Below are 14,569 nucleotides of genomic sequence, written 5' to 3'. Positions count from 1 at the left end.
TCCCAGCCGGTGGAACTTGTTGAGCATCCATTTTGACCCAAATCTATGATCAAGTTGTATGGCAAGCCCCATTTGGTGTGGCAATACTCCAGACCGAGGTCGACAGGCCTTAATAAAATTCTGCCCCCAAACGGCAACTCTTTCGTCTGTCTTGACAATCGGTCTCAAGAACATCTGAAGGCTTGCAGGAACAAGTGTCAGCTGACTATCGATGTTAGTCATACTGTGTGTGGTGGGGTATGACTTTGGACCTAAATCAATCAAGGCAATATCATTGGATATGAACTTGAGTGCCGTCTTTATGATCTGAGTCTTCTCATCTCCATGGTCAAGTTTGCATGATGCTCTCGCAGAATATTGTCGGTGCCATCTTTGAGACAGAGTACATCTGCCCTTCTTTCCTGTGTTGTGAAATACAAGGTGTCTTCGTATTTCTCTAGAAGTTTTATCTTTAGCCAATGCTTTGAATAAGAAAGGCTCTTCTCTGGTGACTGATCAAACTCCTGCAGCTTTTCATGGACTTGGTCCATGTTCATTACCCCATGCTCTAATTCTGAGTCTAACCATTCGCAGAATTCAATAAAAACTGCCTCTCGCTCCTCATCAATACTCCTCTGTCCTCTCTTCCTTTTTCCTTCCTCATCAGTCTTGGACAAACTGTCACCTCTCGCAAACATAAGTTTGCATCGCAAATGGTACAGTGTTTCTTCTGCTACCAAGTCGTTGATCCCTTCCAGGCGTCCAGTGACTTCAGTGCCCCAGTCATCCCCGCGACTCCGTGCTGTCTTCAGCAAGCTTGCCTTCAGTGTATCTGCAGTCAAATTATCTGGCACTCTGTATTTCTTTCTAGCTTGTGCTGGATTATTTTTGTAGAGCTGGGCTGGTTGGTTGCAAAGAATGCATACATCCTTATACAGGAGGTCAACTGACTGTGATCTTCTAGAACTGCAGCCAGTTGATGAACTGAACTCACAAGTAGTGCGTCTTCTCTTCAACTTTGATGACTCTTTCTCTGCCTTTGATGCTTGAGCTGACTTCTTGGTGGTTGCAACAAAGTTGTTGTACAGATCATTTTTACACTTCTGGTGGTACCTCAGTTTTCCTTCCTTTTGAGCCTCCTTCATACGTTCCACAACAGTAACATTTTCGACAGTTTCTGCTTGTTTCAATAAAGTTGAGTATCCCTTTGGAGTTGCCTGTATGAGCCTTTCAGCTGGTGTATCCGAGCGTGCACAGATGAAGCAATTGAGCACAGGTGGAGTAACGTCTTCATCCATATTGCTAGACTCCATGTCCTGCAAAGTAGAAAATGAGATATATTTAGAAATTATTTTTCCACAAAGGAGTGTCTGTGGTGAAACATAAATGTTAACAATCAACTCAGAATCATGAAAAACCCTTATTTGACCCCTCATAAGTTACTTAAGGGCCGATTTAAAAAAATAAAAATTCTCGAAAATAATTTTTCGGTACCCGAATTCAACAGCTTTTTTTCTGGGTTTCCCACGGGAGTTGACCTTCAACATTTTAACACATGTTATTACACACCTTTACAAACATATTGGTGAAGAAATTTTTTGGTAACAATTTAGTTAACAGATTTTCATGTTTCCCTTACTATTAACCTGCCGTTACTAACGCAAAATCTGTGATTCAAATCGTCTTTTTAACGTAATTTTCAGCATTTCAACACAAGAGTGGCAATCTCAGGATGGTTAACCATAATTTTAATGTTCCTGGATGGAAATCGGACTCACAGAAATCTAGGACAACGTATATGAGAAATATCAGTGGATGAGAGGTGCCGAGTTCCTACCTTTTCGTGTTAATGCAATTATCGAGGGGCGGCAGTGTATATTGATTGTATAGCACACATATAGCCTACATGTGCACACACACACACACACACACACACACGCACACACACACACACACACACACTTCTCCTTTTACCAATAGAAGTGAAAAAATGTATAATTTATCTTGTGGACCCGGAACCAGACAAAAATATATATTTAATACTACCCAACTGCAAAGCCGCAATGAGCCGGCGAACCCAAAGCCTCTTGCCGCTATTTTACCCATCACTATAGCATCAGTCATCACCATCAGTAAGTTAGGTAGTTGGTAGTAGGTAGGTGTAGTAGGTACTGTACCTAGTTCAAAATGACACCATTTGCATTCTGGATGAGATTAAAATTTATAAAATTTCTTTCTTGATTAATTCGATGAATTCCGTCTCAACTTCGGATATTTCCGGCCGTGAAAAACTATCCCCTACGGCCGCGAGATTTCTAAAAAATAATTCTTCGTCAATTTTGGAATATTTGACGCCGTTTTCAGCCTCAAACGGTAATAAGCTTTTAAAAAATATTTGTTCAAATGCTCGAATCTCATTGGTTCCGGTAATTGGTAACGATTTTCATTGAAGATAACCAGGGCCCGTGCGGGCCCGGGGAACGAGGTTGGTCTTAAAGTATTTTAATTACAAATTAGAGGTGCATAAGATTGTGAATCAAAAAAAGACGGGTGAAACAAACTCCTATTGAACTTTTTCTCAATTTTTATGCATACTTCCGCATCCGCAAGATGGCGGCCTCCATGGAGTGATTTGGTTTTTGAAATATTTTTTCAAATGCTCGAATCTCATTGGTTCCGGTGTTTGGTGACGATTTTCGTTGAAGATAACCAGGGCCCGTGTGGGCCCGGGGAACGAGGTTAGCCTTGAAGTATTTTAGCCGGCGAAGCCGGTGTTGTGAATGAACACGTATGTATTATGTTGAAAAGCCAGATTTTGCTGGATCCCTTGAGAATTTCGAAGCTTTGACGCACCAAATCAGTCATACCCAGCTGCTCCTGGACTCCGTGTCCTTTCCTCCTGACAAGGTGGAAAAGTTTCTGTCAACCCTCGACTCGGATTCTGCAACTGGACCTGACGGCATCAGCCCACGGGTCCTAAAATCCTGTTCTTCCGCTCTTTCACTCCCTCTCTCTGTTCTCTTCACCCTCTCTTTTACTCAAGGTCAACTGCCATCTGCTTGGAAATCAGCCAACATCACCGCTTTGCACAAAAAAGGTGCAAAAACAGATCCTAGCAACTACAGACCAATTAGCCTTCTCTCAATTATCAGCAAAGTCATGGAATCCATCATTGCTTCGGATATGAAATCTTTCCTCTTCTCCAATGGCTTGATCTCTGATCATCAATTTGGTTTCAAACCAGGTCACTCTACTCTGGACATGCTGCTTCTGCTGTCTCAACAATGGATGGAGGTCCTCAATGACAAACAGGAAATTAGAGCTGTCTTCATCGACATATCACGTGCCTTCGATACAGTCTGGCACCCCGCTCTGCTCACCAAACTCTCCTCCTTTGGTATCCATGGAAATCTCCACGCATGGCTGGCGGACTTCCTCTCTCGTCGTAGTCAACATGTGGCCCTGAATGGGTTTCTCTCATCTTCTCTTCCTGTTCAGGCTGGAGTTCCCCAAGGCAGTGTTCTGGGCCCTGTGCTTTTTCTGGTCTTCATCAATGATCTCTCTGACTCTCTTGAAAATCCTCTCTATCTCTTTGCTGATGACTCCACTCTCTGCCGCTCCATTCCTCATCCCTCAGATCGGCAGTCTGCAGCCTCCTCACTCTCTGCAGACCTGGACAAAATCACAGACTGGGCAAACAAGTGGAACATGTCTTTCAATCCTGACAAATCTCACACTCTTACGATGTCTCTCCTAAAAGACCGACTGGACAACCCTCCCATCTACTTTCTGAATAATCCTCTCCAAGAAGTTCTGTCACTCAAGCTTTTTGGGTCTCACTATCTGCCATGATCTTTCCTGGGAAAACCACATTTCCAAGCTGGCCTCCAAAGCCAGTTGCCGACTGGGTATCCTCCGTCGTGCGAAGTCCTTCCTTGGCACACCTGAGCTCCTCACCACATACAAGGCTTTCATCCGCAGCTCAATGGAATACTGCTCTCACCTCTGGGCTGGTGCTCCTGCCTCACACCTAGCTCGTCTTCACGCTGTTGAAACCAAAGCGTTCAGAATCATTGGAATCTCCCGCGATGACGCTATCTCTGAGGGCCTTTCACTTACTCACCACAGGCAGGTTGGTGGTCTTTCCGCCTTCTACCGACGCCTCTCCGGCCTTGCACCCCCAGCTCTCTCTGGGCTCTGTCCCCCAAATATTCCTGCAGGTCGCACAAGATCTGCCTGCAACGCTCTTATGGTTAAACTGCCAAAATCAAGACTCTCTGCTCACCTTCACTCCTTCATTCCTCTTTTCTCCCACCTCTGGAACAAACTCCCTCACTCTCTTCAATCCCACTCCTCCCTCCAGGTCTTTAAAACGGCTGTTCACCACCATCGGGCATCTCTCCGTTCTCAAGACCGAACTCTCTTATCTGTCTCCCTCTTCCAAATCCTGGTGGCGTCTGGTCAAATCCGTTTCTGGTGTTTGTTCCCCCTCCATCCCCTCCCTTACCTCAAACGGCTACACAGCTGACTCCGCACGTGAAAAAGCTGAATGCCTCAACTCTGTGTTTGCCTCTAAATCTTGTGTCCCAAACCCATCCCTCTCTGTACCCACTATACCCAGTCGTACCCTGCTGCTCCTGGACTCCGTGTCCTTTCCTCCTGACAAGGTGGAAAAGTTTCTGTCAACCCTCGACTCTGATTCTGCAACTGGACCCGACGGCATCAGCCCACGGGTCCTAAAATCCTGCTCTGCCGCTCTATCTCACCCTCTCTCTGTTCTCTTCACCCTCTCTTTTGCTCAAGGTCAACTGCCATCTGCTTGGAAATCAGCCAACATCACCGCTTTGCACAAAAAAGGTGCAAAAACAGATCCTAGCAACTACAGACCAATCAGCCTTCTCCCAATTATCAGCAAAGTCATGGAATCCATCATTGCTTCGGATATGAAATATTTCCTCCTCTCCAATGGCTTGATCTCTGATCATCAATTTGGTTTCAGACCAGGTCACTCTACTCTGGACATGCTGCTTCTGCTGTCTCAACAATGGATGGAGGTCCTCAATGTCAAACAGGAAATTAGAGCCGTCTCCCTCGACATATCCCGTGCCTTCGACACGGTCTGGCACCCCGCTCTGCTCACCAAACTCTCCTCCTTTGGTATCCATGGAAATCTCCACGCATGGCTGGCAGACTTCCTCTCTAGTCGTCGTCAACGTGTGGCCCTGAATGGGTTTCTCTCATCTCCTCTTCCTATTCAGGCTGGAGTTCCCCAAGGCAGTGTTCTGGGCCCCGTGCTTTTTCTGGTCTTCATCAATGATCTCTCTGACTCTCTTGAAAATCCTCTCTATCTCTTTGCTGATGACTCCACTCTCTGCCGCTCCATGCCTCTTCCCTCAGATCGGCAGTCTGCAGCCTCCTCGTCCTCACTCTCTGAAGACTTGGACAAAATCACAGACTGGTCAAACAAGTGGAACATGTCTTTCAATCCTGACAAATCTCACACTCTTACTATGTCTCTCCGAAAAGATCGACTGGACAACCCTCCCATCTACTTTCTCAACAATCCTCTCCAAGAAGTTCTGTCGCTCAAGCTTTTGGGTCTCACTATCTGCCATGATCTTTCTTGGGAAAACCACATTTCCAAGCTGGCCACCAAAGCCAGTTGCCGACTGGGCATCCTCCGTCGTGCGAAGTCCTTCCTCGGCACACCTGAGCTCCTCACCACATACAAGGCTTTCATCCGCAGCTCAATGGAATACTGTTCTCCCCTATGGGCCGGTGCTCCTGCCTCACACCTAGCTCGGCTTCACGCTGTTGAAACCAAAGCTTTCAGAATTATTGGAATCTCCCGCGATGAAGCTATCTATGAGGGCCTTTCACTCACTCACCGCAGGCAGGTAGGTGGTCTTTCTGTCTTCTACCGACTCCTCTCCGGCCTTGCACCCCCAGCTCTCTCTGTGCTCTGTCCCCCAAATATTCCTACAGGTCGCACAAGATCTGCCAGCAACCCTCTGATGGTTAAACTGCCGAAATCTCGGCTCTCTGCTCACCTTCACTCTTTCATTGCTCTTTTCTCCCGCCTCTGGAACAAACTCCCTCACTCCCTTCAATCCCACTCCTCCCTCCAGGTCTTTAAAACAGCTGTTCACCACCATCTCTTATCTTCCCCCATCCAAAACCTTGATCTTTTCTACCCCCGCTAATTCACCCCAGATCCACCTTGTTTGAAATTCCAACTTCTTTCCTGGAAGTCCTGGCAGTGTCCATATGTTTTATACCTCTCCCACCACCCCCTTCCCATGCCCCTCCCCCCCCCCAAAGCCCTCGCCCTCTCTCAGATCTCTCGATGTCTCCATGTCTCTCGGTCCCTGCTCTCAAATGTTGTGTTTGTGTCCTTCCCCCTCTCTCCCCATCTTGTCTACCGCTCCCGATGTTATATGTTTTATGTGTCGGTTTGTCTTTCTGTGTGATTAATGTTCGCTCTTTCACGAGCCTCGATCTTGTATACAAAAAAAAAAAAAATCTCTTATCTTCCCCAATCGAAAACCTTGATCTTTTCTACCCCCACTAATTTCACCCCAAATCCACTTTTTTGAGGTGACTTTTGTCTTCTTTCCTGGAAGTCCTTGGTGTCCTTGCGTTTTATACCTATCCTGCCTCCCCCCAGGCCCTCTGCCTCCCACACATCTCCCGATGTCCCTGCGCCCAAATGTTGTGTTTGTGTGCTTCCTCCCCTTCTCTCCCCATCTTGTCGACCGCTCCCCTTTTTATATACTTTGTTTGCTTGTTTGTTTGATTTGTTTGTTTGATAAATGTTAGCTCTTTCACGAGCCTCGACTCTGTATACAAAAAAAAAAAAAAAAAAAAAATGGAGGCCGCCATCTTACGGATGCGGAAGTATGCTTAAGAAATTGAAAAAAGTTCAATAGGAGTTTGTTTCACCCGTCTTTGTTTGATTCACAATCTTATGCACCTCTAATTTGTAATTAAAATACTTTAAGACCAACCTCGTTCCCCGGGCCCTGGTTGTCTTCAACGAAAATCGTCACCAAACACCGAATCCAATGAGATTCGGGCATTTGAAAAAATATTTCAAAAAAGCTTATTACCGTGTTTCGGAGGGTGAAAACGGCGTCAAATATTCTAAAATTGACGAAGAATTATTTTTTAGAAATATCGCGGCCGTCGGGGATAGTTTTTCACGGCCGGAAATATCCGAAATTGAGACGGAATTCACCGAATTAATCAAGAAGAAAATTTAATAAACTTTAATCTCATCCAGAATGAAAATAGTGTCATTTTGAACTAGGTGCGGTACCTACTACACCTACCTACTACCAACTACCTAACCTACTGATGCCAGAGTGATGGGTAAAATAGTGGCAAGAGGATTTGGCTTCGCCGGCTCATTGCGGCTATGCAGTCGGGTACTAGTAATTACAAATTAGAGGTGCATAAGATTGTGAATCAAAAAAAGACGGGTGAAACAAACTCCTATTGAACTTTTTCACAATTGTTTATGCATACTTCCGCATCCGCAAGATGGCGGCCTCCATTGAGTGATTTGGTGCGTCAAAGATTAGAATTCTCAAAGGATCCAGCAACATCTGGCTTTTCAACATAATACGTACGCGTTCATTCATAACACCGGCTTCGCCGACGACTAGTACCCGACTGCAAAGCCGCAATGAGCCGGCGAAGCCAAAGCCTCTTGCCACTATTTTACCCATCACTATGGCATCAGTAGGTTCGGTAGTTGGTAGTAGGTAGGTGTAGTTGGTACCGTACCTAGTTCAAAATGACACCATTTGCATTCTGGATGGGATTAAAATTTATAAAATTTCCTTCTTGATTAATTCGGTGAATTCCGTCTCAACTTCGGATATTTCCGGCCGTGAAAAACTATACCCTACGGCCGCGAGATTTCTAAAAAATCATTCTTCGTCAATTTTCGAATATTTGACGCCGTTTTCAGCCTCAGAAACGCGGTAATAAGCTTTTTTGAAATATTTGTTCAAATGCTCGAATCTCATTGGTTCCGGTGTTTGGTGACGATTTTCGTTGAAGATAACCAGGGCCCAGGAAACGATGTTGGTCTTAAAGTATTTTAATTACAAATTCGAGGTGCATAAGATTGTGAAACAAAAAAAGACGGGTGAAACAAACTCCTATTGAACTTTTTCGCAATTTTTTATGCATACTTCCGCATCCGCAATATGGCGGCCTCCATTGGGTGATTTGGTTTTTGAAATATTTTTTCAAATGCTCGAATCTCATTGGTTCCGGTGTTTTGTGACGATTTTCGTTGAGGATAACCAGGGCCCGTGTGGGCCCGGGGAACGAGGTTGGTCTTAAAGTATTTTAATTACAGATTAGAGGTGCATAAGATTGTGAATCAAAAAAAGACGGGTGAAACAAACTCCTATTGAACTTTTTCGCAATTTTTATGCCTACTTCCGCATCCGCAAGATGGCGGCCTCCATTGAGTGATTTGGTGCGTCAAAGCTTGGAATTCTCAAAGGATCCAGCAAAATCTGGTTTTTCAACATAATACGTACGCGTTCATTCACAACACCGGCTTCGCCGGCTATAACAGCACTCGCAGCCCATAACTTACACCCCACCCCTCCTCCCAAACATGATTAATAGTAAATATTATCATTTTAAAATTACCCTGTGCATTGACAAGCCCAACGTATGACCTTCCCATTGGTGTGAAGAAGCAACCAAACCAGACACGGTGGCTCCTTCTGGGAAGTCGAATGGTGGTTGTGACGGCATCGGCTTTCCAATTGCAGACGTCCATTAAATAAATCACCAAGCCTGCCATGTTCACACAAGGTAATCCCGCAAGGTTCGAAGTCCACTCGTTGGTAGCGATGGTTGAAGGTTTGGGTAGAACGTGCCCATCTGCAACCTTCGGGTATTGCACCCATCCACGTCCTTGAGAGTTTGCAGTATGGAGAGCTGCAATCGATCATCTTTTTTGGATGAATTCAGACAGTTCTCTAACTATTTCGTTGTGCAGAGGCACACCATTTCTCGCCAGTACATTTCCAAGTATTTCCGGCTTCTTTTAGAAGCTCTGTGAGCCGTTTCAGGTAACAACCCTTATCTCGCACACACCATATACTTTATGTTGCCCCAAATACCAACATTTCCTGGGGGGTTTTGCACATGTGCACCGAGCATTCTGGGGCGGATTACATCATTTTGAAAGTCGTGTATTATCACAGCAGCTTTTATCTCAAAGTGGACAAATATTTCACCGTGGACCCTCTAAAACTCAGTAATGGTTTAGCTATCGGTACAAAAATGGGTCCCAATTATGGCAATCCATTTGTCGGTTTTATTGAAGAACAGATTTTTTAGCCGCGTCGCAGACGCTGCTCATAGAGTGCCCTCTGCTGTTGTTGTTGTTGTTCTTCTTGGTCTTGTTCTTGCAGAGAAGACAAAACCTCAAAGCTCCACCCATTCTGGGAACCATAGCTCCACCCATTCTGTCAGAGGCTTCATATAAACAAATATCCACCATTTTATTAACTCGCATAGCTTTGAGGCCTGTTTTGTAGGCCCGTGGTGTCTTCCTCTCTCACACAGTTTTATTTCAAATCAAATTCGATATATCATTTCATTTTTCACAGTCGCTAACATAGTTTTAGACTCGGTTGAAAAAAAACGGGAAGAAAATCCGATGAAAGTTGCCCTTTATAGAACGAAATGAATTCTCAAAGGCCTGTAACTTCAAGTCCATTGAGATTTTTTTTTTTAAATCGCGGCATGGTCAGTCATACACCGCCCGAAATAACAGACGGGAAAATGCCGAGATATATATATTTTTTTTAAATCGCGGCATGGTCAGTCATACACCGCCCGAAAAACAGACGGGAAAATGCCGAGATATATTAAAAATTCGTCCATTTGATGACAATCGTCACGATGAAATATTTAATTTATACGTCGTCACAATAATGTGGAGAGAGGAGCATAGCTTCGTTCCGGTGTCGCCACATACGGAAAATTGCCGAGATATATTTTTTTTAAATTGCGGCATGGTCAGTCATACACCGCCTGAAATAACAGACGGGAAAATGCCGAGATATATTAAAAATTCGTCGCCACACACGGGAAATTGCCGAGATATATTTTCACTTTGCACAAAAATAACATCAAGTAATCGAATCAATAGGAATGTCCTGTGCCTATAACATCGACGTTATAGGCACAGCTGCATCTAGGCATTGTGTAACATCGACGCGGCTTTTGTTTTAATTAAAACTTTTTGTACTTGTTTTTCCTTAGTTTGACTGTCCGATACCAGACTTTTTTTTAACGCAACATGCATGATTGTATTGGCTTAACTTCCTGTAACAAATCCGAACTTGAACAATTCATCAACTTCATCAATTCTTTTCACTGAGCTCTCAACTACATGTGGGGACATTTCAGATACCTCCGTCACATTTTTGGAGATCGAATTTTCTGTGGTAGATCTTGGTTTAATGTCGGCTGTTCACTACAAGTAAAAAATGAGCCAGTCTTTCCAGTCACCAGAAGATGAGAGTGAGATTTCTTCATCAGATCTACATAGGCCTGTTGGGCTGTGGCCTCGTGGTTGCAACTCCATCTTGTGGCAGCAGTGGAAAACCTGTATGCATTGGGATAGCATATCCATTTGATGAGTGATTTTGATGGGCTGGCAGATTCTGCTCTGAAGTTTGAGGCAGCGACCCAGCCAGAGCGGTAGCTGAACCAGTTGTGACCCTTTTCCTGTCCCTGTTTCTTCTCTCCAATTACATCGGCCTCATCCTGGGACATGGGTAGAGTTCTAAAGACCTTTCACTTGATGATTAGATTGGGGTACCCCATGGTGAAGAATGTTTCATCGAATAAAACATCATGGAGTGGAACTGTTATTGCTTTCAACATTGCTAAAATGGCCTCTTATTACATCATTATAATACTTGTACCAAGTTTAATTTAAATCCATTCAGCTGTTCTCAAGTTATCACATTTTTACCTCCGCTACCGAAGGTAGATGGAGGTTATGTTTACACCCCTGTGTCTGTTTGTTTGTTTGTCCATTTGTTTGTCCGTTTGTGAACAAAATATCTTAGAGTTTTGGACGGATTCGAACGAAATTTGGCAGAGATGTAGCGTTTGTGACAAGAACGAAATGATTAGATTTCGGTGAAGATCCGGATTCGGATTCGGCTACTAAAAACTTTAAAAGTGATTCTTCACCATTGGGAGATAGGGCCAAAAACTTTTCATAGCAGGATATCTTAAAAATTTATGGACGGATTTGGACGAAACTTGGTGGACAGGTTGGTTGTCTGACAAGGACAAATAGCTTCAATTTTGGTGAAGATCCGGATCCGCATCCGGCTATTAGAATTTTAAAGTGATTCTTCACCATTGAGTGATATGGCCAACCAGGCGGAGGTATGCTCTCTACTGAGTGCCGTTATAGTTGTAATTACCCTGCGCTCGCCAAGCGAAAAGCGGGGTTGAGCATTCAGGTGCGTACGTGTGCCGTACGTGTGCCGTGTGCTGTACGTGTCTGCATTTAAAAAAAATCATTTTCTCGGCAACCGTTGGTCTGATTGACACAGAATTTTACCTTAGAAGCGCCTCCACCTGCAGAATTTTTTAATTCATAATTATGACGTCATATGTCACGTGGTACGGACGCCATCTTGGAAAAAGTTACACCTCTATATCTCCCAAACCGCTCAATGGAAAAAATTGAAACATGGCTCATTGTCAAGTACTCACCATGGGGAATAAGATACGTTGATGATGATGCCATCGGTGCCTTAATTATGACGTCATAATTCGACAAGTACAATGCTTGATCTGATCAGTATGAATAAAACAAAAATTCCTCTGCAACTGTTAGTCCGATGGACACTCATTTTTCAGAATATGTGCGGCTCCTCCTGTAGAATTTTTTAAATGATAATTATACCGTCATAGGTCACGTGGTACAAACGCCATCTTAGAAAAAATCGAAAAACGTTGCACATCTATATCTCTGAAACCGCTCCATGGAAAAAATTGAAACATGGCTCATTGTGAAGTACTCCCCTTGGGGAATAAGATATTTTAATGATGATGTCATCCGTGCCTTCGTTATGACGTCATAATTCGACAAGTACAACACTTATCTGATCATTGTGAATTTTTTTTCTCACCAACTGTTGGTCTGATGGGCACGAAATTTTCACCATAGGAGCGCCTCCTCATGTAGAATATTTTAATGATAGTCATGACCTCATAGGTCATGTGGTACAAGCGGCATCTTGGAAAAACCGAAAAATGTTGCACCTCTATATCTCCAAAACCGCTGCATGGAAAAAATTGAAACATGGCTCATTGTAAAGAACCCCATATGGGGAATAGGTGTTGTTAACGATGACGTCATTGGTGCCATAATTATGACGTCATAATTCGACAGGGACAACGCTTAGTCTGATCAGTTTGAAATTTCTTGAGCATGATCTATGCAACAATTATATTGGAGAATATAAATTTATGATGTCATCGCTCACGTGGTCTGGCAGCCATATTGGATGAAAAAAAAAGAAGCGTTCAAAAACAGAAGAGTTGGCTCGCAACAAGTTGACTGCGCAGGTTAAGTATTCTATGAATACCATCTAGTTAAGTACGTGTTCTGTCGCGCCATTCCGTGGAGGCCCGTCGGATCTATTGATACTTTATTGAATAGGATTGCGTTTGTTTGTCTGTCTGTTTGTGAACACGATATCTCAGAAAGTTGTGGACGGATTCAGATTAAATTTGGCAGAGAGGTAGTGTTTGTGACAAGAATGAAATGATTAGATTTTGATGACGATCTGAATATGGATTCGGATACGAGAAATTTTTAATTTTAAAGTGATTCTTCACCTTTGACATATCTGGCGGAAAGCGATATATAACATGATATTAAAAAAAGTTATGGACGAGTTATGACTAAACTTGGTAGACAAGTTGGTTAGGTGACAAGAGCAAGTGGATTAGATTTTGGTTCAGGTCCGAATCCAGATCCGGCCTATCAGTGGGATACAAAACGTAAACTGTTCAACCTGGCAGAGGTATGCGCTCTACCGAGTGCCGTTCTAGTTCTACCTGACATGACCTCTGACCTTTGATCTGTTGATGCCATAATCCAATCAGTTCATTTTTGCATCATATATACGTATACCAAGTTTGTTCAAAATCCCATCACTTGTTCAAAAGTTGGTGCGGCAACATAATTTTTACTTTACATGACCTTTGACCTCTTGATACCAACATTTTATCAGTTCATGTTTACATCATTACACATACCTGCACCAAGTTTTAATTTAAATCCCTTCAGCTGTTCACAAGTTATCACAGTTTTACCTGACATGACCTCTGACATTTGACCTCTTGATGTCATCATCCAATCAGTTCATCTTTGCATCATATATACTATTAATACAAAATTTGATCAAAATCACATCACTTGTTCACTAGTTGGTGTGGCAACATACATTTTACTTAACATGACCTCTGACCTCTGGCCTTTGAACTCATGACCCCAAAATCTAATCAGCTCATCTTTACGTCATTATACATACCTGCACCAAGTTTGACGAAGATCCCTTCAGCCGTTCTTAAGGAATATACCTATTACAGACTTTGAACTTTGACCTCTTCATCCCAAAATATATCCAGGTCATCTTTGCATTATATTACCTACTTGTACCAACTTTGGTGAGAATCCTATCACTGGTTCACAAGTTATCATGGTAACAGGATTTTTTTTTTACCTTACATGACATCTGACCTTTGGCCTTTGACCTCGTGACACCAAAATCTAATCAGTTCATCCTTACCTCATTATACATACCTGCACCAGGTTTGACTAAGATCCCTTCAGCCGTTCTCAAGTTATCGCGATAACGAAAACCTATCACGGACGGACGGACAGACAACCTGAAAACGTAATGCCTCCGATGACATTTTCGGCGGAGGCATAAAAATAAACATTGATACACATTGAAATGGCTCCATATTATGTGTCTCCGTTTTCCCCTTCCAGGTTTTTCTTTCCCCTATTATTGTCATTTTTCCCAGAGAGAATCCTATTCCTTTCTCTAAATCCCGTAGTCAACCTGGTCTTTCTCCCTGACATAACCAACCCTGCCAGCATGCGTGTGAGGTGGACTTCACACCATGAGGTGATTAGGGTTGGTTCAAATGGGGGTGTAAAAGAGCTTGGACTCGACTGATTCACCAGTTGATGGAAGTTCCCCTATTCATAGGCTGATTGAGCACTGTCGCAACACTCGATCAACCCCACAGAGTTTGATGGCAAGCCAGTGTGTTGTTAACAAGCGGACATTGCTGTTTCATATCGGTGGGTACTTCCTTTTGACATCACCAACACCCTCTGTATCTGGGACGTTCCATGTCTGCATCGCATGAACCGAGGTAGCCACAAATTATTTGTGACTGTCCAGGCTCTTGTAAGCTTTCGTAACCTCCTCTGTGTAGCAGGAGAAGGTGTTCACTAGATGGTCATAGGTGTCGGGGTGCTGTAGGTCAAGCAGCTTCTCCC

The sequence above is a fragment of the Myxine glutinosa genome, chromosome 5, assembly GCF_964187855.1.
Source record: "Myxine glutinosa chromosome 5, kmMyxGlut1.1, whole genome shotgun sequence".
Lineage (NCBI taxonomy): Eukaryota > Metazoa > Chordata > Myxini > Myxiniformes > Myxinidae > Myxine > Myxine glutinosa.
The sequence above is the reverse complement of the archived record's forward strand: the minus strand, read 5'-3'. Positions refer to the sequence as shown.